The sequence below is a fragment of the Nyctereutes procyonoides genome, unplaced genomic scaffold (assembly GCF_905146905.1).
Source record: "Nyctereutes procyonoides isolate TBG_1078 unplaced genomic scaffold, NYPRO_anot_genome, whole genome shotgun sequence".
NCBI classification, from domain to species: domain Eukaryota; kingdom Metazoa; phylum Chordata; class Mammalia; order Carnivora; family Canidae; genus Nyctereutes; species Nyctereutes procyonoides.
This window is the reverse complement of record NW_026575049.1, coordinates 25,922,273-25,945,529: the sequence shown is the minus strand read 5'-3', so window position 1 is coordinate 25,945,529 and position 23,257 is coordinate 25,922,273. Positions and strand designations below refer to the sequence as shown.

The 23,257-nt window shown below is 39.9% G+C and overlaps 1 protein-coding gene across 4 annotated transcripts in view; it reads left to right on the top strand.

Moving 5' to 3' along the window:
- The window catches only part of TNRC6B (trinucleotide repeat containing adaptor 6B), a 242,873-nt gene that overhangs the window by 44,038 nt on the left and 175,578 nt on the right, over positions 1-23,257 (top strand). For 3 of the 4 annotated variants that reach the window (XM_055329002.1, XM_055328999.1, XM_055329000.1), the window contains exon 2: positions 21,427-21,502. The exons of the other annotated variant lie outside the window; for it this stretch is intronic. The gene's annotated coding sequence lies outside the window, so the exon portion shown is untranslated. The remainder of the gene's footprint in view (positions 1-21,426; positions 21,503-23,257) is intronic. 4 annotated transcript variants of the gene reach the window in all.

Here is a 23,257-nt window from a genome sequence, read left to right as displayed (position 1 = left end):
TCATTCTCTTGATTAACTGCATTTTGAGGGATCCCTGGGTGGCGCAGCGGTTTGGCGCCTGCCTTTGGCCCAGGGCGCGATCCTGGAGACCCGGGATCGAATCCCACGTCGGGCTCCCGGTGCATGGAGCCTGCTTCTCCCTCTGCCTGTGTCTCTGCCTCTCTCTTTCTGTGTGACTATCATAAATAAATAAAAATTAAAAAAAAATTTAACTGCATTTTGAATTGGAAGTTTTAGTATGAACTCTTGATGGATTTTATCTTTAAAAATACTGCCTAACACATTGCACTGAAGAGGCCTAGAAATAATGACCAACCGAATAGGTAGTATGTAACCCTAATGCCCGAATTACGATTTTGAAATGCCAATTCTCACTAAAAGGAAGCAGGATTCCTTGGATACCTGTTCCTGGCCTGCAGCAGGAATTGTACAAGATAAATGTAGAGATTCCTGTTATACCATATAGCAAGGAAGTCATCAAAGACTATGACAAGGGTCACATCAAAAGGACACAAGAGCACACACACAAATTGACTCCCTTTGGTCAATGATGAGACATTTAGAATTACCAATAAAAACATTAACTGAAACATTTTTTTAGTTCATAAAGATACTTTAAAGAACCTCTTGTTTAAAAAAACGAAAGCTTATTAGTTTCCATTAGCTAGTGCTGCATAAAACGTGTATGCCTTCCTTTTCCAATACAAATTGATCTAGTTTCTAGATCTAAGTACTAATTTATAAGAATTACAGAGGACAGAACAACATATTTTACTTTCATTTCTTCGAAATGAATGTGAACTACAACTGAACTGCCCTTGAGAGGGATTAAAATTTCCCGGTGGTGGTTATTTAAACAAGAAGTATTTTTTAATGTTGAATTGGTTGGCACTAGCTGTGGAAAGGCCAGATGTTGAGTGTAGAATGTATCTGATAAAGGAGGCTTAACATGTGGCTAGAATAGTAGAATTCTTTTGCAGTTGTTTTTTTGAAATGTTTTCAATTTCCTTTTCCACTCGGGTTATGATTGCCACTTCCATGTAGTTGAGAGGACATTATTGTTAATTTCACGTGATCTTGGAGTTCATCTGTTCTAGTTGATCTTAGTGCTGACAACACTGCAATGTGTGTCAGTGCAGTATAAGCATTACCACTCTTTCCAAACATTTTGATTTGGTTGGATAATCTCAAATCACTATTGAGCTGCTAGCTAGATTGCTGTCATTTAATGATATCATGCACCGTAGAATTATTTACAATTATCACAAAGAAGAAGAAGACTATACTTAGTTATTAGGATAAAATTGTTGTTCTTTGGATTACTACAATAGCCTCATAATTCTTCCTTCTATAGCTACTTTTATCAATTAGGGATGAATTAGACTACATGTAATGGAAAACCTGGTTGCTTTAACCAAATAGAGATTTATTTTCTCTTACATGGTATAAAATTGAGAAGTAATTAGTCCAAGGCTGTTGCAGTCATTCCACAGTGATGTTAATGTCTCAGATTCCTTCTATCCATTCTTAGATGTGTCTCTTCTGATAGTGGTGAGTGCACTTCTCTGCTTGCCTACCCCCCAGCCCCTACAAGAAGGGGGGAAGGGTGAAGTACAAAATCTGTACCTCATCTAGTGAAAGATATTTCATTGGCCAGAGCTGTGACACATGGCCTCCTCTATTCATAAGAAAGTTTGGGAAATCTGAGTACGGGGTTACCCCAACCAAATCTGGATTGCATTAGGAAATGTAGGCAACTACCAGCTTTTTTCATGTGCCCCTTTATTGTGTAATGTATATTTTCTTAAAGCATATGCTTCATTAATTTAGCAAACGTTTACTGAGTACCTGCTCTGTGGCAAGTACTATGAATACATATATGAGTAAAGTACCCCCATTCTACCCATAGTTGGTAGGTGAGATAGACATCAAAACAAACACTGTACCTATATATGCATTATAACCTATAACCTTCATGTTCAAGGGAAATGTCATTGACAGTTATAGTGGTTTATCCATGTCCTTATCAGCTCACTGACCTAGTGACTTTAGCCTAGGCCTTCCATGTACTCTAGCTCCTCTGCACGCCTCTCATCCCTTACCTAAGTATTTGTATTTTATCAAGCTGATTGTCTTATAAACACAAATACAACTATCATATTGATTTTAAAAAGTATTGTCTGTTGTATTGAACACACTGGCATCCATAATAAGTAGTCAGGCACTAAGTGCCCCCTGATTCTGGCTCAAAATTTTGTAAGACTTCAGATTCCAGATCTTTAGACACAGGGTACTACTGAAATGGTCAATTATTTCTCAGGAGGTCTGCAAGGACAATTGTCAGCCATAAGTAGTGAATTAGAATAAAGCTGATATTACCCAGTGAAGTCTAAGAAACCCTTGCTGTTATAGATGAGCAGAGAAGAGGTTTTGTTAATCACAGTGTTACATTTTTGGGAAGCTTCCAGATTTCCTGCAAAGACATGATGTTTCTGTTAACGAACTCTGAGTCAAACTTGTGCTGGCATATAGGTGGTGTGACATCACTGTACCTCAACAACAGAGTAAGTTGGGCTTGCAGTATGAACAGTGGGACTGGATTAGGGTGTTGTCTGAGTACTTGGTGGTCCCTCCGCACTGCACCGCAGCCCAAACTGACTACCTCTTGTGTCTTCTAAGAAATCTTGTTTCAGTATTTTGCTCCAGAACAATTTTAAATATCATATCCATGTGTTACATAGGATGGGAAACATATGCCAACAAATGGCTATGAAAACCAAACATTATTTCTTAATATTTATTAGCCAAAAAACATGTTACATTTTGGTTTTCAGTGGTGGGATTGTATTGGCCAGCCCATACATTAGCATGTGAACTTATTTTCTTACAAAAGCAATTGAAGGAATCTATTAATTTATTTGAGCAGCTCTGTCAACATTGTTCTGAAAAGAACAAAGTAGAATGCCATTCCAGTGTGCCTATCACAATAAAAGCTTTGATAATGGCAGTAAAGGTTATCAACAGTGGCACTGGACTTCCACAGGGATACAGTGAAGGAGGGAGAACAGACAACCCTGCCTAACCTACCCTATTCAGTAGAGGAGTTTACGCTGGTGATGCATAGGGGTGACATAGCCATCCTGACATCTGACTGAGGAGTCTGGACTATATTCTCTGTGGGCGGGAGGCTTTAGAACTTTCGGACAAAGGAATGACATCACATTTACTTTTTATTATAAGAGCAATTCATGTTCCTTAAGGGAACTTGAAGCTTATGAAGAAGAAAATGGACAATTCCCCCATCTCAATCCTCAAGGTACCTGTGGTTTGTTGTATGTCTTGCCAGACTTTTCCCCATATGCTTTCTTTTTTTTTAATTTTTTTTAATTTATTTATTTTATGATAGTCACACACAGAGAGAGAGAAAGAGGCAGAGACATAGGCAGAGGGAGAAGCAGGCTCCATGCACCGGGAGCCCGATGTGGGATTCGATCCGGGGTCTCCAGAATCGCGCCCTGGGCCAAAGGCAGGCGCCAAACCGCTGCGCCACCCAGGGATCCCTCCCCATATGCTTTCATACTGGCTTATAATATATATACTGTACTATATACATTATACATTATAAATGTGTGTATGTATATATATACACATATATATATATAATCTATGTAGTATATAATATGTATGTGTTATATGTATACAGTTGGCCCTTGAACAACACAAGGTTCGGGGGACCAGTCCCCCATGCAGTCAAATACCCATGTATAACTTTTGACCTCCCCAAATATATAAATTTTGTTATGTATATGTTACCTATTATAATTATATATATTTACCAATAAGGGATTAAACTACACATGTTTTATGATGGCTCTTTTTTTAATGTAATAAGATGTTGTGAACATCTTCTGTGTTACACTGCCGCCTTCTTGGTAATGGCTGCAGCATATTTTGTTATTTCTGTTACCAATCTCCAAAGCGGTTGACTTTAAGACATTAAGGTTGCTCAGGATTAAGGTCGGGATTGCTAATACTCCAAAAGAAGCAATGAACATCTTTATACAAATATATTTGTACACTTGTATTTTTGGTAAAATTCATTCTTAGAAGTGGAATTGCTGTATGAAAGAAATGCGTATTTTAAATTTTGGTAGATGTCATTTTATGCTGTGGAAAGGCAGTTTATATCCTCCCAGCAATATGTGACAGCACTGCTGTCCCCACACCTGGCCTTGTTGGTCTTCTTAATCTTTGCCAATTTGCTAAATAAAAAAAATCTTTTTTTAAAAAGTATTATTTTTTTTACATCCTTTGTGTTTCTTCTTTTGTGAATTGTGTATTTTTTTCCTTTGTGCAATTATCTAATTAGATTTGTTCTTTTTTTTCTTTAATTTTTACTAATTTAAGCAATCTTTATACTCATCATGGGGCTTGAACTCATGACCGACCCCAAGATCAAGGTTGCACATCCCACTTTCTGAGCCAGTCAGGTGCCCTGGGTTCATTTTTTTCCTTAAGAATATGAGAGAATTTTTTTTTAAGATCTTATTTATTTATTCATGAGAGACACACAGAGAGAGAGGCAGACACAGGCAGAAGGAGAAGCAGGCTCCATGCAGGGAGCCTGATGTGGGACTCCATCCCAGGCCTCCAGGATCACACCCTGGGCTGAAGGCAGTGCTAAACTGCTGAGCCACCCGGGCTGCCCTGTGAGAGAATTCTTTACCTGTTGTGCCCTACAAATGTTTAATTAGTATGTCTTTTTATTTTATGATCTTTTTTTAGCCATAGAAAGGTTTTCAGATTTTTTTTAAAATATTTTTTTCTTTATTTATTATGATAGTCACACAGGGAGAGAGAGAGGCAGAGACACAGGCAGAGGGAGAAGCAGGCTCCATGCACTGGGAGTCCGACATGGGATTCGATCCCGGGTCTCCAGGATTGCGCCCTGGGCCAAAGGCAGGCGCCAAACCGCTGCGCCACCCAGGGATCCCGGTTTTCAGATTTTTATGTAATATAATTTATTAGAAATTTCTTTTAAGTCTTTTGGGTGAAATTATCATGCTTTTAGGAAGACCTATTGAAGATGATAAAAATATTTTTATGATGATTTAATCCACTATTTTCATGTTCCCTTGTTTGTTTTAATTAAAGTGTTTGATTTACCTGGAATTTTATTTTGGTGCATGGAGTAAGATGTACAAAGTGAGGAATATGGCTTTCCATTCTTCATTCCCACAACAACTAGCCAGTTCCTCCAAAGCCATTTATTGAATAATAATTCATCTTTTCTCTTTTTTTCTAAAGATTTTATTTTATTTGAGAGAGAAAAACAGTGCAGGGGGGGCGTGTGTGTGTGTGTGTGTGTGTGTGTGTGTGTACAACAGGGGTGGGGGAAAGAGAGGGGCAGCAGGAGAGAGAGAAGCAGGGTCCCCACTGAGCAGGAAGCCTGCCACTGCCCAGTCCCAGGATCCCGGGTCCCAGTACCCCGGGATCGTGCCTGACCCAAAGGCAGACACGTAACTGTCTGAGCCATCCCGGCGCCCCTCATCTTTTCATCACCAATTTCAAGGGCTCCTTTTTAATCATAATTTCCCATATGTGGTGCATTTCCTCTCTTCTTGACTGCCTAGAGCCCCAACTGTGGAATCAACCAGATTAATATATTAGATGAGGACTGATAGAAGGGAGATTGAATGTAAGCAGTATAGAAGGTTGTGATAGCAGAAATGAATAGTACTTGAAAGAGCAGTTTAGGGATCCCTGGGTGGCTCAGTGGTTTGGCACCTGCCTTTGGGCCGGGGCATGATCCTGGAGTCCCGGGATCGGGTCCCGCGTCGGGCTCTTTGCGTGGAGCCTGCTTCTCCCTCTGCCTGTGTCTCTGCCTCTCTCTGTCTCTCATGAATAAATAAATAAAATCTTTAAAAAGAAAGAAAGAAAGAAAAGAAAGAAAGGAAGGAAGAAAGGAAGAAAGAAAGGAAGAAAGCAGTTTGGAGAACAGTTCTTTTGGGGTAGGTTGGGTTGGAGATTGGAGGGACATTGCTATAGAAGTTCTTAGCAGGTTCAGAAATTCTCTCATTCCTTCCTCTTCTGCTCTTTCTATACCACTAACAATCAAACTTTAGCCTACATCAGAATCACCTGGACAGTTCATTAAAGCAGGTTGCTGGTTCTACCCACAGAGTTTCTGATTTGATCCATTTAGATAAAACCTGAGAATTTATAGTTGCATTTAGTTCCCAGGTAATGCCAATGCTGCTGGTCCGGGACCACACTTTGAACACCACTGCTCGACACCAAGTCCCTTTCATTTCCATCTTAGGTATCCTAATGATTTCTAGTTTGACAGCTTTTCCTAGTTTTCTTGTCCTTTACTGCCTCCCAATACCAATCAGAATTGTAGTGGTGAGAGTAGAAGTGGAGAATAAACCTGAAAGACGTTCCAAAAGAAAGGTTAATGGTCTTTGGAGACTGAGTGGATGTGAGGGACAAAGGAGCAGGAAGCAAACTAGGCACTTTCTAAACACTGCAACCAGATTTACTCTTTCAGAAACACTTCTTTCATTTTATTTCCCTGTTCAAGAATCTGCAGTGAGATAAATCTAAAATGAGATTTATCTGAATAAAACTGACAGTTGACACCCCAACTAGTGTGGTTTCTTCTACATTGTCTAAGTCAAATCTCATTATGACAAATGACGTTGCAAGTAGATCTCTGCATTACCAAATACTTTCAAGCCCGAGCCAGTGACCTACTTTAAGCAATATCCAATTTAACAATTCCAGTTCAGCAAAATAATTTGGATAGGATTTTAGGACTTCTTGTAGAATTTAATCTGAAGTACATTTGTATAAAGAACTGCCAATTTCTGAGGGTTAATTTAAACTCCGTTTAGAAATCCTGTTTATCATGTGTAACATTTTAAAAAATCTCATTATACACTATGCTTTCTGTATTTACCTTTTTCTTATGATTGCCATTTGACTATAAAGGGTGAGAGGCATTGTGCCAAATATTCCTGTTTGCAGTTATAAATGCAGATGAGGCCAGAATGTGTGTTTGTACAGGTGGGGTGAAATAAACAAACAACAGTGAAAGCCTGTTTATCAAGATCATTGTTTTGTAGCTGCTGAATTAGAAAATAAGTAAGGAGGTGGCAATTTGGGTTTTTTAAGATATTCAGTATGTGACATTTAAAATTTTTTTTTGTTTTTAAAAGCTAACTTTTCTTGTTATGCTGTATGCTTGTGTTCTTTGGTCCGATGTGGGGGTGAGATTTTAAAGATACGAAAATTATATCTAGCTGTAAAAGAGTGCTGAACATTTGTTTTTAAAAAACACCTTTACTGGGGCACCTGGGTGGCTCAGTGTTTGAGCATCTGCCTTTGGCTCAAGGTGTGATCCTAGGGTCCTAGGATCAAGTCCCGCATCTGGCTCCCTGCAGGGAGCCTGCTTCTCCCTCTGCCGCTTCTCCCTCTGCCTGTGTCTCTGCCTCTCTCTGTGTGTCTCTCATGAATAAGTAAATAAGTAATCTTTAACAACAACAACAACAACACCTTTCTTGAGGTATACTTTACACACCATAAAATTCATCTATTTTAGGTGAAAACATTTTTAGTAAATTTACCCCATTGTGTAATCATAACCACAATGTCATTTTAGAACATTTCCATCAGCCCAGAGAGATCCTTCATCCCCATTTGTTGTCCATTGTTCCCACTCTCAGCCTCTGGCAACCACACATTTACTCTCTGTCTCTAGATTTGACTTTTCTGGACGTTTCATGTGAGTGGAATCATACAACATGAGATCTGTTGTGAATGGCTTCTCTCACTGGGCCTCATGTTTTCGAGGTTCACCGCACCGTAGTTGGTATCAGTAGCCTGTACCTTTTTGCTGCTGAGTAGTTTTCCACTGGGTGGATGTACCACAGTGTTGATCCATTTGCCAACTGATGGATATTTTTGTTGTTTCCACCTTTTGGCTATTATGAATAATGCTGCTCTGAACATTCACATAGGCAAATGTTTGTTTCGATATTACCTAAATCATTAATAACCAATTGAGAAAATTGGGGGAAATTTTATTATAAAATATATTAATTATTACTGCAATATATGCAGGTTATTATTAAAAATAAATATTTAATATTTATTTTAAAAATACAGACCTTATCTCAGGCTGTTTGAGATTGCATTTTTACATTACATTAATTCCTTATTACTCCCTAAAGCCCTTTCCAGACTTGCAACTCAACAACAATCCTGTTGTTTTATTAAGGCAATTAAACTTCATATAATGGAGCACCACACTTAAAAAATATATATTTTCATAGCTATCATTTGCTACTCACAAGAGGTAGGTAGGGCAAGTATCATTTGCCCCTCATGTATTGCTACCAGGGGGAGTGTCCCATATTCTGAGGTGATTGCTGTAGGAATCTGTCAAGACTGCTTCCAGTTTGTGGCATCATACACAAGGGTAGGGTACTTTCAGCGTGAAAGAACTACTTTTTATGTGTAGTATAAATACCAGAATGAGGGCAGCCCGGGTGGCTCAGCGGTTTGGCGCCACCTTCAGCCCAGGGCATGATCCTGGAGACCTGGGATCGAGTCCTGTATTGGGCTCCCTGCATGGAGCCTGCTTCTTCCTCTGCCTGTATCTCTGCCTCTCTCTCTGTGTCTCTCATGAATGAATGAATAAAATCTTAAAAAAAAAAAGCTACCAGATTGAAGTCTTGTGGTGGCTTAGTCATTCCACAGATATTCACTGAGCATCTACTACATTGCAAGGCACTATGCTAGATGTTAGGGATTGAGGAGTAAAAGATTTAGTCCATGCTCTTAAGGAATTAACTGTCCATAGGGGGCCATCTACAATAAAATAAACTAATACTGAGCCATGGGAGCTGAAAGGAAGAGTATATAATGTGGAGGGGCTTCAGGGTATAGGGAGGAGAATACCAGAAATATTGATGATAATCATAGTAGCTAATACCTCATTAACGTTAAGTAATAATATCTAGTACTTAGTGCTTACTCTGTACCAGCCATGTTCCAAGTATTTGCAAATATTTACTCATTTAATCCTCAAGCTACGCAGTGAGTCAGATAATATTTTTATTCTATTTTACAGATTGGAAACCATAAAACTGAAGTTTGGTAACTTGACCAAGGTCACAGAACTTATAAATGGCAGATCTAGAATTTGAACCAGGCAGTAGAATCTGTGTCTCTTAAAAATGTTTCTCACGGGAGATGATACCCAGGCTGTGTCTTGATTGACATTTTGTACTTAGTCTGGCAGAGGGGTAATTGGGGTGTGTCTACATGGTTTTCCAGAAAGAGAAATATCGTGAGTAAATGTAAAGGACGCACCTGGTTGAGAGTGAGTGCGGCAGACTGCCTGTAAACAAAAGGTGGGTGGCAAGAGATGAAGCTAGGAAGACAGGGCTTTGGTAATGAAGGGCTGGGGTGCCTTCCAAGGAACTTGGGTCTATAATCTAATTTTTAAGTGTATATGAAAGATACCACCTTTCTCTTTGTATTAGTTCTGTTTGCATTCATTCTTGTTTATTGTGAAATATGTCACACAGCCAGAAAAGTGCATAGAATACAAATGTAAAACTTAATGAATTATTCATTTTTAAATAATAATTCATTCTGAGGTCAAGAAGTAAGACATTACAGGGATGCAACAGCTCCATCATAGTGACTTTTGCCAATCACAGTCCTTATTTCCCACCTGAGGTAACTGCTCTTCTGATTTCTTTCCTTTCTTTTTTCCTTTTACCATCTGTGTACCTCTAAATATTATAGTTTTGACTGATTTTGAACAGAGTCACATGCCGCATATCCTTTTGTATCTGGTCATTATATTTGCAAGATTCATCCATGTTATTGTGTGTGGCTGTTGTTCTTCATTTTCATTGCTGTATGGTATTCCATTGCATGAATATGCTAGAAGATACTTATCCATCCTACTACTGAGGTTATTTGTTTTTTTTTTTTAATTTATTTTTTATTTTTTATTTTATTTTATTTTTTAGGTTATTTGGATTGTTCCCAGTGGAGGGCTATTATGGATAGTGCTGGTCTGAAGATTTTTGTATTTTTTGGGTACACATGCAAATAAATTCCACTGGGTATATACCTGGGAATAGAGTTACTGGATCATAGAGAAGAATAATGATGAATTGTATTCCAAAGTAGATATAACAATTTATATTCACACAATCAGTGTATGGGAGTTCCTGTTGTTCCATATCCTTGGCAACACTTGTTATTATGAGACTTTGAAATTTTTAGCCAGTCATGGGGTGCCTGGCTGGCTCTGTTGGTGGACCATGTGACTCTTGATCTCGGGGTTGTGAGTTTTGAGCCCCACCTTGGGTATAGAGATTACTTAAAAATAAAATCTTTAAAAATAATAATAAATAAATAAATGTTTAGCCATTCTGGTACATAATGACACATCATCATGATTTTCCTTTGTATTTTTTATTATGGTACTATTTTGTATTTCTCTTACTTCCTATCGAGGCTAGATACCTGTTCGTATGTTTTGTTGGGCATTTAGATAATGTAGTTTTTTGTTTTTATTTGTTTGGTGACATTCCTTATGTAGTCTTCTACCCATTTTCTTTTTCTTTTAAGATTTTATTTATTTATTCATGAGAGACAGAGAGAGAGGCAGAGACACAGGCAGAGGGAGAAGCAGGCTCCATGCAGAGAGCCTGACGTGGGACTCATCCAGGGTCTCCAGGATCATGCCCTGGGCTGCAGGCGGCGCTAAACCGCTGCGCCACCAGGGCTGCCCTATCTGTTTTTTTAATAATAGATACTTTTCTTGTGTGATGTTTCAGAAATCCTTCCACACCCTTAGGTCATGAAAACATTATCCTGTATAACTTCTAACAGCTTTATTATTTATTTTTTGTATTGAGTTATAGAGTTGTCCTGGAATTGATTTTTGTGACAACTCTTAATTAACTTCTTAATGCCCCTGCCTCCAAGATATTTTTTTATGTTTTGTTCAGATTTTCTGGCTGTCCTCAGCAGGATGGTTAGTCTGAATTACCTCGTTTGCCATTCTCAGAAGCAGAAATCTTTTAAAGTTTTAGTTTCACTTTGATTTAAAAATGATCTATTCTGGTCTGTACGGGGCCTTAAGAAATATGTTTGCTAAAAAAAAGTAATAATAAAAAAGACTGAAAAACTACATTGATTCGTGTTTCTGGTTTTTTTTTTGTGATTGTTTTCATGTTATTTTTTCTGAGAGATCAAAACTTCTGTTTCATCTGGGCTTCTCTCAGGTATAAAATACTTTGAGATGACTTAAAGCTTGCTACATAAAATGAACAATTGTACCTACTGCAGGATAATTTTAGAACATTAATCATAGCAAAAATTTAAATTAAAAAATATATACTATCAAACATTGACTTTGATGATAAAACAGTTTTACCATGGTAATGACCACCCCCCTTTTCTCTCTCTGTCCATATATTTAAACCTCGTTTTTGGCCAGAAATGGACTGTATGCAAACCGCATCCAGAATGCTTTTAGTTTGTACCACAAAATATGAAGAAAATGTTTTCAGTTTATGGCAACTAGATCCATGACATATGATGCTCCAGGAACTGTTTTTACAGTGCACAAGATGCACAGGAACAGAATCGCAAACTCACATGATTATTGGCAGGGAAAAAACTGGCTACGTGGCTGATGTTAAATTTGCTTTTTAAGACAGCCAGATCAAGAAATGTCTGAAGAATTTGCGACTGTAGCAGTGAGATGATTTTGCAGTTAGTAAACACAGCCTCGGGAAGCCATGGCAAGGCAGTTTCTTACAAGCCATTTACAGCTTCCAGGAGGAGAGCACAGAGTGGGCGCTAGAGAGGAAAACCTGACGTGGCCTCCAGGGAATGTTGCTGGGGGAAGTAGAGCCTCTCCCGCGCGTGCGCGTGTGCATACACGCGCACCCACACACACACACACACACACACACACACACACCCCGGAGAGTGAGGGATAAGCTCCTTGTTCCTCTGTCATGCAGAACCCCACCTGCCTGTTTCTGTCTCTGAGGTTCACAGTGAAGGAGGTGAGCTTGGTTATAGTCAAGATGTTAGGAGTGAGCATTGCGTATTTGGAAGTTATGGCTCCGGAGCCACACTCTTCCTTCCTGCTTACACCCTTATACCATTTTCTTTCTCTTTTAAAATTGGTACTTACTCAAAGTGTGATTGAAGGATCCTTCCCACTCCCCATCCAGACCCTTTCAGGTGTCCATGAGGTCACAACTATTTTAATAATACTGACATATACATGCCTTTTAAACTCATTCTCTCACGAGTGTGCTGTGGAGTTTTCCAGAGGCTTCATGACATATGATACTGCAAAAGACTGAATGCAAAAGCAGATACGAGAACATAGCTGCCGTCTCATATAAGCCAGACATTAAATATTTTTGCAGAAATGTAAAATGGCACATTTCTCAAAATTTTTATTCTTTAAGTATTGTTTTTAATTTAAAAATGTTGACATGTAAAATAAAATAAGAATGTAACATATATAAAATAAAATAAAAATGTAATGGTGTATTGATATTTTTAAATGGATATTTATGAATAAATCACTTAGATTTTTCGTAGCTTTAATTTTTAGTGTGGTTAAATATTGATCATTATAACCCACATAAACAAAAGCTCATTGTGATCCTTAATAATTTTTAAGAATTGTAAAGAGGGCCTGACTAAAACATTTGAGAATCACTGCTTTAAGTCCTGTCAATTCTATTGGAATCCTAGTTTCCCTCTGAAGGCCACCTGCTTGTCTAGCCTAGCCCAGTGTTTTCTCTGCACTGTCCAGACTTCTGTGCCACAAAGCTTAGTGTTTTTAGTTTTTGGGGAATTGCTTGCTGTGCTGATTTTCTTCTCCTTATCAATGGTTAAAGACCTCTGAGGACAGGGATCATCTGTTAAATGAGAGTTTTTTGAGGTATCCATGAGGTACATTGCTGAGTACAGCATAAATACTGGTTATTAGTTAATGATTATTCAATTAATATTATCTTCAATATAATTATTAAAATTTCCCTAACTTGCTGGTTTTACTGGCAAACGAATATGCACTTAAAATTTTGCAACTTAAATGGAAATAGCTATTTTTTAAAAAAGACTTTGTTTATTCATGAGAGACAGAGAGAGAGACAGAGACATAGGCAGAGGGAGAAGCAGGCTCCCTGTAGGGAGCCTGACCCAGGACTCAATCCCAAGACCCTGGGATCACAACCTGAGCTGAAGGCAGACACTCAACCATTGAGCCCTCAGGTGCCTCTGGAAATAGCTATTTGATTTTAAAAAGCCTACATAAAACTATATACAATACGGAAAAAGAATAAAAGCTCTTTGGAAAAAAATAAAAAAATAAAAGCTTTTTGGTCATGGGTCATCAATAAATTGGGTACAAAAGCTGAATATGTTAATCTGTTTCATTCTTACGTGACCAACAATGGCAGTAAAACCTGGCCATAGGCCCTTGTTCTGAAAATGCGAGCATCACGCTGGGTGCTTAGTAAGCATTCAGTAAAGCTGTCCCAGTTGACTCTGCGGTTTCAGTAGCCAGCAGTCATCATTCCCTACCATCCCCACCCCCACCTCCAAGTGGTTTGTGCTTGTGTTTGGGTCTTCAGAAGGTACTTTCTGAAGCCCTTCCTGTTAAAGAATTGACAGGTTATCCTGGACTAAGCCAGAAGGCATGAGTTAGTTGACCAAACTGAATAGGTAGCTAAAAATTAGTACATACCTTTATCTTAATCCCTGCTTCAGACTGAGTTTGTTTTTCTTAGGCAACAGTCCCTGCCTTAGAAGATACATGAAAAAATGTAACATCTTTTTGCGGGGACCTGCTATCAGTCCCAAAGTTTGCTTCACAGCTTCTCCCTGGAAGTTTGTGGGTCCCCACCACGTAGCACTCTGCCCTGAGAGGCTAGCATTACTTTACCATGGTGTTCCTTAGAACGGAGCAGGATACCTGGCAGGTTGGCTCAGTTGCTCAATGAATGAATACATGCATGCATAGAGTCTATACTGCCTGGATATACTATCATAACTGATAAACAGCATCCTTTGAATAAGCTAAGAACGTTGTACTGAATTTACTATTTTTTTCCCAGAAATGTCTGTTCATTCCGTAAGAGTTTATCAAAGGGTCCTTTGCACTAGCGTTGTTCTAAATGATGATGATACAGGGGCTCCTGGGTAGCTCAGTTGGTTAAGCATCTGCTTTGGCTCAGGTCATGATTGAGCCCCATTTTGGGCTCCCTGCTCAGTGGGGAGTCTGCTTCTCCCTCTCTGTCTCTGCCCCTTCTCCTGCTTGTGTGCATTCTCTCTCTCTCTCTCTCAAGTAAATAAGTAAAATCTTATAAATAAATAAACAAAGAATAGTAAATAAGACGTAGACCCTACATATATATATATATATATAATATACCAAGTATAGTCACAAACTCAGAGGAAGAACCCCACCTGAAGCAAGAGAGAGGCATCAAGAAAGACTTCATAGAAAAGGTTTCCCTATACCTGCATCTTGAAGGTGGGGAAGAAATTTGCCCTATGAGTAGGAAGCCAGCCCAAGTAGAAACAGCATATACAAAGTCCCTGGCGCATGAAGCCATGTGATGTTCAAGGAAAACTGAAAGCAATGTGATTTTGTGAGATGAAGCTGAGACGTGAACAGGTACCGGACCTTGTATACCATGTAGTAAAAAATGGATTTTATCTCGAAGATAGGTGAGAGACATTGCAGAGGCTGTGTGGGATTGTACTTTATAAAGGCAATTCTGATGGCAATGGGGGTGGGAGGGGCTTGAGGGTAAGAAAACCAGTGGAAAAAGAAAACAGTAGGAAGGCACCTGGGTGGCTCAGTGGTTGAGTGTCTGCCTTTGGCTCAGGTCGTGGAGCCTGCTTCTTCCTCTGCCTGTGTCTCTGCCTCTCACTCTGTGTCTCTCATGAATAAAAAATAAAATCTTAAAAAAGCCAGTTGGAATAAATTTAGTGAGAAACTGCCAGAATTAAAGCAGTGGCAGTAGGAATGGGGAAGAAAGTACATGCTGAAATATTTGGGGATTAGAATGGACAGAGTTTGATGAGAGGAAGATGTTGATAATGGTGCCAGATTTTTTATTTGAGTGGATGATAGTATTCCCAAGTGAGGCAGAAGGAGGGAAGATTATTTAGTTTTAGATGTGTTATATCTTAGGGACCTGTGGAACAGGAGGTGAAGCACATTGACTTTAGGCAGTTTACAGAAGGCTTTGAAGATTGTAAGAAAGGTCAGTACTAGAGAGATTTGAGAGTCATCAAGACATAGATGGTAGTTGAATCTATGGGAGAAGATCAAGACGTGTGTATAACAAAAAGAGGAAAGAAAGGATGTAATTCCCAAGGAACATACCAGTAATGAAATAAGGATAAGCAGAGAAAGATTCTCCAGTAAGAGTCTGTAAAGAAATGGTCTAAGGTATCACACGTAATGAACTTGGCCCCTTCTGTGGGATAAAGGGACTAGACATGATCCATGACAGTTTGGGCATCAGAACTAGGCTCAATCCTTGAAGCCAGGAGTTGAGTTTGGTTTCCTTACCACAACCCATGTCCCCTGGTCCCCCATGTACAGAAGCAGCAGCTCCTCACCCAGCACCATTCTGCTCATTTGTGAATCTGAAGATCAACAATGTTGACAAAGGCCTTGGCTGGCTCAAACCCAGAGAGATAGGAGAACCCAGACACAGCTCAGAGACCAGCAACTAAAACAAGGTACCCTTGGCTCAATGACTGGATCTGCAGTGTCTTTTTTTTTATTTTTATTTTTTAAGATTTTACGTGTCAGTAATCTCTACATCCAATGCGGGGCTTAAACTCACAACCCTGAGATCAAGAGTCTCATGATCCATAGACTGAGCCAGCCAGGTACCCCTGGATCTACAGTATCCTTGATATCAAGATAGGAAAAGAGCACCCAAATGATAAGACTTTCAGGTTATTCTAATTTTTAAATACAAAAGAGAGGTTAAAACAAAATAATTGAATAATACCCATCATATTTGATAACGGGATTGAGAAGGAAAGATCTCAAATTGCAATGGTTAAAAAGTGAATGAGAGAGGCAAGGCCGTTGTGACCACAAATATAAGTTTCCTTTTGAAGAAACTTGACTAGGAGAGGAAAGGGGAGGGAGGGCACAAAAGCTGGAGGAGATTGTAGGATTAAAGCGGATGGTTTTAGGAATGTGCAGACTGGGACATTTTACAGAACTTCCAAAGCACTGAACTTAAGTAGAGATGACCTGAAACTGCACAGGTAACATTTCCAGATCTTGGAACAATCATAACGCTTGTGTATTGGCAGTTAAATAAACCCATCTGCCTGTAGCAAAGTTACCTCCACCTGTTCTGCTTGAACTTTCGATATCATTTGTGTTAATTAAATAGGTTCCTTCTTGCCTACTTGGACTGGGTGCCCTGTTTACAGAGCTAGTTGTGTAGTACCCTCTGCTCTGCCCTGATTGTTCTGGCATCCATGCTCGTCTCCTGAAAAGGCCTTCCCAGCTCCCTTGCTGGTGTTTTGCTCCACCCTCACACATCTGCTGCTTCACTTAAGATGCCTCTTCTGGACATCTTGCTTGAAGTTAGGCCAGTTGCCAATGACATAGGCAATCAGGGCTTTCAATATTACGTGTGACTCATTTAAAAGTTTAAAGTTAGGAGTACCTGACCCTCTGTGCTGTCTAAAATCTGTGTATAACTTTGGATTCCCTCAAACTTAACTACTAATAGACTGTTTTTGACTGGAAGCCTTAACGATAATACAAGCAGTTAATTAACACATATTTTATATTTTACATGTATTATATACTGTATTCTTAAAAGAAAGTAAGCTAGAGAAAAGAAAAAATGTTTTTAAGAAATCATAAGGAAAAAATACATTTATAGAACTGTCCTGTGAAAAATCTACATAGAAATGAGCCCACACAGTTCAAACCCATGTTGTTCAAGGATGAACTGTTTTTTTTTCTTTTTTCTTTTTTTTTAAGATTTATTATTTTAGAGAGGGAGCATGCATGAGCAAGGTGGGAAGTATGGCAGGGGAGGGGGGGGAGAGAGAGAGAGACCGAGACCCAAGCAGATTCCCCACTGAGTGTGGAGCCTGACACAGGGCTTGATCCACAACCCCAAGATTGTGACCTAAACCAAAACCGAGAGTCAGATACTCAACCAACTAAGCTACCCAAGTGCCCCTGAACTGTGTATTCTTAATAGTCTCCATCCCAGAATTATACCTGGAAATCAAACTGATAACAATGGTGAGTCCTGGGTGAGCGTAGGGGGAGAGTGGACCATGATCAAGGGCCTTATCTGTATCACTTGAATTTTTTAAAATGAGAATTAAAATTAAACCTAAAAGAATTAGGCTGAATAATCAAGTTTGAAAATTAAAACTATGCCATATTAGAGGTGATACTAGTAAAGTGAATATAATTTATTGGATATGTCATTCTTTCAACTCGTCATATTCCCTAGGAAAGAGGTAGGTCTGATTATATACCATGAGTTAGGTTAGGTACTGGTTTGGAGGAGCTCTGGAGGTCTACTTGCAATTTTTTAGCAGGGTGTAGTAGTGATTTAGTCTAAGACCCATGAAACCTTCCCAACTGTGTGTGAATCTCAAGCCCAGTCTGGTTACTCTGCAAGAGAACAGAGAAAACTGGAATGCTGTCAATTCAGAAAGCTGGAATGCTAGTTTACTGCCATGGCTATATACAATCAGATGGTAGGATTATAGTGTAGTTCAGAACATTTCAAAATGACGTTTTGAAGGAATTTGCCATTACTCATACCTTAGAAGGCAAATAGTGCTGTAGATAACTTCAACTAGATAATTCCAAATGTTGATTTTAGAATCAACTCAATCTTGAGTACAAGTGCATCTGATAACAGAGGTTCACAGCCCTGCAGAGAAAGTAGGGAAGCTGTTCTGTAAAAACTGGTTTCCAGAGTGCTTGGAAATTGCTCAGTTTCCCTCGCCTGCCCCTCCTCTGCTTCGACTACTTTTCTTCTCACTGAACACAGGCAAGCATCTGAGCTCTGCCAAGTAGGCAAAGGACTGAGCTGGGCACTGTGTCCTTCTAAGCTTGTCTGTTAACAAGATATGTGATGATGGGCTACTTTATGAAGTTGGTACAGAATTTAGACAACTGGTAAGTCTAGAGAAGTCATGTTTAACCTGGGCAGAAACTAATCAGAATAGAGAACTGAAAATTAGTCAGGATTGTTCTCTTGATAATCTGCAGGTGACATAAAATGAAAGAATTGACTCCTTCTCTCAGGTACTGAGGGTCACACATAACCACATAGCTCACATCCTGCATGAGGGCCAGACCCATCTGGGAAGTCCCAGCCAGCTTCTTTAGGTTTCCCTGGTGCCATTTAATGGGGAAGGCTCCATACTGAAGTACTGAGTTATCGGGAATATGTCAGGGTTTGGTTCAGCTTATGGTTATTTAACTCCTGCTTGATACAAATTCTAAGATGTGTAAGACATAGAGAGCTCTTATTGTCAAGAAGCTCCTGTCATGTGTAGAAAGTAGACCCTCAGATATTACCAATATTATATGGTATATCTCAGAGGAGGGACACTTAGTGCAGCCAAGGAAGGTACAGAAAACTTTCAGAAGCTGATTCCTGAGGCAGATCTTACAAGAGCAGTAGACAAAATGGGCAAAGGGCCCTCAACAGACAGCAGTGCATGTATTATGGGCAAGGAGACCACACACAATCCCCGTGAGAAGGATATGAAGTGATGATGGGGCTAGAGAGATCTTGAATTTTTACCCTAAAGGTAATGGATAGTTACTGACTGAATCTTGGCAGTGATCTACTCAGAGGTCACATTTGCTTTTTAGAAAGAAAGATTGCTGTGACAATGGTGTGTATAGTGGGAGGATAGGGATAATAATTAAAGTATTACTAATTATTATCGTGGTACAATTCCATCTGAGACTTATATATTCCAGCACTGTTAAAAAATAAGCAAAGGGAGAGGGGTTGATAGATAAGAGGGCAGCAAGGGGCTTTCAAGATTCCCTGAAGCACCCTCTCAAATACTAAGACATGATATAGAGCAAAAGCTATAACTCATAATCTGCAGCCATGGGGAACGAAATGTGCTTTCTTAGAAACATTAAGTTGATTGTGATGGCGGTCCGGGGTGGCTCAGAGATTAGGTGCTGCCTTCGGCCTGGGGCATGATCCTGGAGACCTGGCATTGAGTCCCACGTCAGGCTCCCTACGTGGAACCTGCCTCTGCCTGTGTCTCTGCCTCTTTCTGTGTGTGTGTGTGTGTGTGTGTGTGTCTCATGAGTAAATAAATAAAATATTAAAAAAAAAAAGAAACATTAAGTTGATTGTGAAACTAAGGGCCTGACTTCCAAGTAGTGACAGGCTTTCTGACAGCAGTGCATACGCTAATCACAGGTGAGTTGTAGGGCTTGTCCAGCATTGTTTTGACCACTTTTGCATACACACACAGAAGCCCAACCTTGAGCAGAATCTCCTTCTGGCATTTGTTTTTGCCATTGTAAAATGAAAGAACTGGCTTAGGACCTCTAAATGTCTAATATTAAGTGGCTTTCACTTCATATATTTTTGTATATCTGTACGTTGACATATGTAAGTATGTATTTCATATATATAAAGAGAGAGACATTCCATCATGAAATAAATACAATTTTCACTGCATCTGTTAACACCTTGCTATGATCTGATTTGATTTTGAAGAGGCCATTCCAGCCATTATTTGGGAACAGACTAGGGAGGAGCGAGAGTAGGGGCAGGAGACTAGTTAAGAGACCTCCATAAGCGAGGAATGATAATGGCAGTAGAAATGAAGAATTTACATGCTGTGAATCAGAAATGAAGGATTACTGATGGGGCAATGAGAGGCCTGGGGTAGGTTGAGAAATCCAGGATGAACTTGAGGTTCAGACCCAAGCAACTGGGCAGAGGATGGTGCCTTTTATAAGACAGTGGAGTCAGGAGAATGAGGCTTGGGCAAGAGATAGAGTCCTGATTGGTATGCATTGAATTTGAAGTGATTATGAGACATTCTCGTGTGAAATGGAGAAGTCAACTTGGCATTTTTCTGGTAGAACAAATAAGGCAAAACCAATAATAAAGGTTTTTATTTATTTATTTATTTATGATAGGCACAGAGAGAGAGAGAGAAAGAGGCAGAGACACAGGCAGAGGGAGAAGCAGGCTCCATGCACTGGGAGCCTGACATGGGATTCGATCCCGGGTCTCCAGGATCGCGCCCTGGGCCAAAGGCAGGCGCCAAACCACTGCGCCACCCAGGGATCCCAATAATAAAGGTTTAATATGGGTTTTAGTGATTCTTTAGAAGATATTTCAGTTCACATTATTTGGGTTTTTTTAAAAGATTTTATTTTTTTTTAATTTTTATTTATTTATGATAGTCACACAGAGAGAGAGAGAGAGGCAGAGACACAGGCAGAGGGAGAAGCAGGCTCCATGCACCGGGAGCCCGACGTGGGATTCGATCCCGGGTCTCCAGGATCGTGCCCTGGGCCAAAGGCAGGCACCAAACTGCTGCGCCACCCAGGGATCCCTAAAAGATTTTATTTTGAAGCAATCTCTACACCCAACGTGGGGCTTAAATCCGCAACCCTGAGATTAAGAGTTGTACACTCCACCCACTGAACCAGCAAGCCAGGTGCCCCCAAAGACTGCATACACTCTCTCTCTCTCTGTCTCTCTCTCTGTCTCTGTCTCTCTCCCTCCCTCCCCCCTCTTCTTTAAAGATTTTATTTATTTATTTATTTATTTATTCATTCATTCATTCATTCATTCTGAGAGAGAGAGAGAGAAAGAGAAAAAGACTGAGAGCTTGGGAAGGGAGAGGGAGAGAATGAGACTCTTAAGCAGACCTGACACTGAGCATGGAGCCTGACATGGGACTGGATCTCACAACCCTGAGATCATGACCTGAGCTGAAATTAAGAGGCGGACACTCAACTGACTCAGTCCCCAGACATCCCTTAGTTCACATTCTTAATGACCACTCACCTTTATTGAGCAAGTGGTTGGTGCCCTGCCCTATACTGTTTTATACATATTCTATTTTAACTTCCAAAGAACCTTATGAAGAAGGTGCTGTTGTTGTTCTCAATGTTGAATGAGGAGGCTGAGGCTCAGGAGGCTGGCCACTGGCCCAAGCATCAATAGCTGGTAGATGGAAGAGCCTGGCTTTGTACCAGGCTGCCCAATTCAGACCTGTACCCCGCCCCTCCCCATGGCATCTTGCTATGAGCATGTAGCTCACTGTGATTTTTCTTCTTTTTAGGATTTTGGGGTTTTTGCACTGAATGTAGTCTAGACTCATCTTCACGGGCTTGTGTTGCCCCAGGATACTGTCAAAGGTAAGTTTTAAAAATTTCAATCCGGGATCCCTGGGTGGCGCAGCGGTTTGGCGCCTGCCTTTGGCCCAGGGCGCGATCCTGGAGACCCGGGATCGAATCCCACATTGGGCTCCCGGTGCATGGAGCCTGCTTCTCCCTCTGCCTGTGTCTCTGCCTCTCTCTCTCTCTGTGACTATCATAAATAAATAAAAATTTAAAAAAAATAAAAAAATAAAAATTTCAATCCAGTGTGTATTGGCAATGAAATGGGAGAGTCTTCATCTTAAAAAGAAGAAAAGGACATTTTGATATTACTGCTCCTTTTCCTGAGTTCTTCCACAGTGTATTTAAGCTGGCCGTTATATCAACTCTTTGCATTTCTACTTCAGTGGGTCCCTTTAAAAATGCACATCAAAAAAAAATGTACATCAATCCAGATGATCAAGTGACATTTGGTGCCTCATCCTTTTATAAAGCTAGAATTTGTTATTAGGATTTAGCAATTCCACAGTTTTCTGTGAGCGTGTTCCCAGCTTCTCTCCCTCTAGTCTGTCCTTACTCCAGTCTGTAGTCCATGTTACTGCCAGGACTAACTTTCGAAATGATGTATTTACTCATTGTTACTCCTTTGCTCAAATAGCTCTCACGGCTCTCAGTAGCTGCAGATGCCATCCTACAAATTGCTTGAGAACCTAATTCCAATCAGTATTTCTGACTGCTTTTCTAGAGTGCCCTATCTGTTGTAAAAACCCTACCAGGCCATTTTCTATTTCCCACATGTATAGTTCTTTATCGTGGCTTTGTGGCATGGTTGATGCTTTTTTCTCCACTTGGAGTTTGGAAGAGGGGAGAAGAATGTAGCTATCCACTCCTCTTTCTCATATCTTTCCTGTGGTCCCTTCTCCCAGGCCACTTTGGCAGAATTTTTTTTTAAAGATTTTATTTATTTATTCATGAGACACACACACACACAGAGAGAGAGAGAGAGAGAGAGAGAGAGAGAGAGAGAGGCAGAGACACGGGCAGAGGGAGAAGCAGGCTCCATGCAGGGACCCCGACGTGGGACTCAATTCCTGGTCTCCAAGATCACATCCTGGGCTGAAGGCGGCGCTAAACCACTGAGCCACCCAGGCTGCGGGACAGAATTTCTTTCTCATCTGTATTTTAGGTGCACCTGTTACTATGACTGTAATAAAGCATTTGGTATTTTGCATTAGAGTTATTTATTTGTCTCTGTCTCCTTTACTAGTCTGTAAACCCTTTGAGACTTCTTGGAAAGGAACTAACTGGGTTTTTTAGTGCGTATTGCCTGCTCCTGGACTCCTTCCTGGGTGCTATGCATATGTTATTTCATCTAATCCTTGTAACACCTCCTCCTGACCAGTTTTATGGATGAAAATAATGAAGATTAGAACATTAAGTGCCCAAGATTACAACAGCTAATAACTGACAAAGAATTATGAATGCCTCTGCTCCTTCAAAGCCAAAGCTCTTTGTACTACAGCACTCTGGCTGAACACTGTCTGGTGTGTGGGAGGGACCCAGGAAATACCTATTGACTTGATATCTATTGCAATTTAAATAAAAAAGGACTTTAGTTGATTAATTCAGTCATTCCTATGTAGAAATATTGACTTTCTATTAAATCCCTGGTATACAGTTTTAAGTAAACTGTGAAGACAGAAATTAATGAGATATAGTGTCTGGTGTCAAAGAGTTGACAGTGTCATAAGGGAGGCATCTGTGTAAGCAAGTAAAGCCAGTAGAGTGTTACAA